The sequence below is a fragment of the Rattus norvegicus genome, chromosome X (genome assembly GCF_021556685.1).
Source record: "Rattus norvegicus strain SHRSP/BbbUtx chromosome X, alternate assembly SHRSP_T2T, whole genome shotgun sequence".
Taxonomy (NCBI): domain Eukaryota; kingdom Metazoa; phylum Chordata; class Mammalia; order Rodentia; family Muridae; genus Rattus; species Rattus norvegicus.
The window spans coordinates 25,568,025-25,571,568 of record NC_141554.1 but is presented as its reverse complement, the minus strand read 5'-3'; positions in this window follow the sequence as shown (position 1 = coordinate 25,571,568).

Below are 3,544 nucleotides of genomic sequence, written 5' to 3'. Positions count from 1 at the left end.
AACTCAAATAAATCAGTTGCCTTCCTCTACACAAAAGAGAAACAAGCCGAGAAAGAAATTAGGGAAACGACACCCTTCATAATAGACCCAAACAATATAAAGTACCTCGGTGTGACTTTAACCAAGCAAGTAAAAGATCTGTACAATAAGAACTTAAAGTCTCTGAAGAAAGAAATTGAAGAAGACCTCAGAAGATGGAAAGATCTCCCATGCTCATGGATTGGCAGGATTAATATAGTAAAAATGGCCATTTTACCAAAAGCAATCTACAGATTCAATGCAATCCCCATCAAAATACCAATCCAATTCTTCAAAGAGTTAGACAGAACAATTTGCAAATTCATCTGGAATAACAAAAAACCCAGGATAGCTAAAACTATTCTCAACAATAAATGGACTTCAGAGGGAATCACTATCCCTGAACTCAAGCAATATTACAGAGCAATAGTGATAAAAACTGCATGGTATTGGTACAGAGACAGACAGATAGACCAATGGAACAGAATTGAAGACCCAGAAATGAACCCACACACCTATGGGCACCTGATTTTTGACAAAGGAGACAAAACCATCCAATGGAAAAAAGATAGCATTTTCAGCAAATGGTGCTGGTTCAACTGGAAGTCAACATGTAGAAGAATGCAAATTGATCCATGCTTATCACCCTGTACAAGGCTTAAGTCCAAGTGGATCAAGTATTGTTGTTCTTATGGGGTTGCAAACCCCCTCAGATCCTTCAATCCTTTCTCTATCTCCTCCAGTGGGGACCCTGTTCTCAGTGCAATGGTTGACTACAAGCATCTGCTTCTTTATTTTTCTTTTTGTTTTTCTTTTTTTTTTTCATTTTTTTCTGGAGCTGAGGACCGAACCCAGGGCCTTGCACTTGCTAGGCAAGTGCTCTACCACTGAGCTAAATCCCCAACCCCGCATCTGCTTCTTTATTTTTAATACTCTGGCAGAGCCTCTCAGGAGACAACTATACTAGGCTCCTGTCAGCTTGCACTTCTTGGCATCAAAAATGATGTCTGGAGTTCTCTGCACCCAAATCCCGTGGGAGGGAGAGCTAAACCTTCAGAGAGCCAGACACTCCTGGGAAACCAGAAGAGACTGCATTCTGCACACATCTCTGACGCCAGAGGAAAACACCAAACGCCATCTGGAACCCTGCTGCACGGAGGCTGCCGGAAAGGGCGGCACAGATCTTCCTGGTTGCTGCCGCCGGGGAGAGCTCGTAGGCAGCACCCCACGAGCAAACTTGAGCCTCGGAAGCACAGGTAAGACCAACTTTTCTGCTGCAAGTGACCTGCCTGGTGAGCTCAAGACACAGGCCCACAGGAACAGCTGAAGACCTGTAGAAAGGAAAAACTACACGCCCGAAAGCAGAACACTCTGTCCCCATAACTGCCTGAAAGAAAACAGGAAAACAGGTCTACAGCACACCTAACACACAGGCTTATAGGACAGTCTAGCCACTGTCAGAAAGAGCAGAACAAAGTAACACCAGAGATAATCTGATGGCAACAGGCAAGCGCAGGAACCCAAGGAACAGAAACCAAGACTACATGGCATCGGCGGAGCCCAATTCTCCCACCAAAGCAAAAACTGAATATCCAAACACACCAGAAAAGCAAGATCTAGTTTCAAAATCATATTTGATCATGATGCTGGAGGACTTCAAAACAGACGTGAAGAACTCCCTTAGAGAACAAGTAGAAGCCTACAGAGCAGAATCGCAAAAAACCCCTGAAAGAATTCCAGGAAAACATAAATAAACAAGTAGAAGTCCATAGAGAGGAGTCACAAAAATCACTGAAAGAATTCCAGGAAAACACAATCAAACAGTTGAAGGAATTAAAAATGGAAATAGAAGCAATCAAGAAAGAACACATGGAAACAACCCTGGATATAGAAAACCAAAAGAAGAGACAAGGAGCTGTAGATATGAGCTTCACCAACAAAATACAAGAGATGGAAGAGAGAATCACAGGAGCAGAAGGTTCTATAGAAATCATTGACTCAACTGTCAAAGATAATGTAAAGCGGAAAAAGCTACTGGTCCAAAACATACAGGAAATCCAGTACTCAATGAGAAAATCAAAAGTAAGGATAATAGGTATAGAAGAGAGTAAACACTCCCAGCTCAAAGGACCAGTAAATATCTTCAACAAAATCATAGAAGAAAACTTCCCTTACCTAAAAAAAGAGATACCCATAGGCATACAAGAAGCCTACAGAACTCCAAATAGATTGGACCAGAAAAGAAACACCCCCCCCCGTCACATAATAGTCAAAACACCAAATGCATAAAACAAAGAAAGAATATTAAAAGCAGTAAGGGAAAAAGGTCAAGTAACATATAAAGGCAGACCTATAAGAATCACACAAGACTTTTCGCCAGAAACTATGAAAGCCAGAAGATCCTGGACAGATGTCATACAGATCCTAAGAGAACACAAATGCCAGCCCAGGTTACTGTATCCTGCAAAACTTTAAATTAACATAGATGGAGAAACCAAGATATTGCATGACAAAACCAAATTTACATAATATCTTTCTACAAATCCAGCGCTACAAAGGATAATAAATGGTAAAGCCCAACATAAGGAGGCAAGCTATACCCTAGAAGAAGCAAGAAACTAATCATCTTGGGAACAAAATAAAGAGAAGAAAAGCACACAAACATAACCTCATATCCAAATATGAATATAACAGGAAGCAATAATCACTATTCCTTAATATCTCTCAACATCAATGGCCTCAACTCCCCAATAAAAAGACATAGATTAACAAACTGGATACGCAACGAGGACCCTGCATTCTGCTGCCTACAGGAAACACACCTCAGAGACAAAGACAGACACTACCTCAGAGTGAAAGGCTGGAAAACAACTTTCCAAGCAAATGGTCAGAAGAAGCAAGCTGGAGTAGCCATTCTAATATCACATAAAATCAATTTCCAACTAAAAGTCATCAAAAAAGATAAGGAAGGACACTTCATATTCATCAAAGGAAAAATCCACCAAGATGAACTCTCAATCCTAAATATCTATGCCCCAAATACAAGGGCACCTACATACGTAAAAGAAACCTTACTAAAGCTCAAAACACACATTGCACCTCACACAATAATAGTGGGAGACTTCAACACCCCACTCTCATCAATGGACAGATCATGGAAACAGAAATTAAACAGTGATGTCGACAGACTAAGAGAAGTCATGAGCCAAATGGACTTAACGGATATTTATAGAACATTCTATCCTAAAGCAAAAGGATATACCTTCTTCTCAGCTCCTCATGGTACTTTCTCCAAAATTGACCGTATAATTGGTCAAAAAACGGGCCTCAACAGGTACAGAAAGATAGAAGTAATCCCATGCGTGCTATCGGACCACCACGGCCTAAAACTGGTCTTCAATAATAATAAGGGAAGAATGCCCACATATATGTGGAAGTTGAACAATGCTCTACTCAGCGATAACCTGGTCAAGGAAGAAATAAAGAAGGAAATTAAAGACTTTTTAGAATTTAATGAAAATGAAGG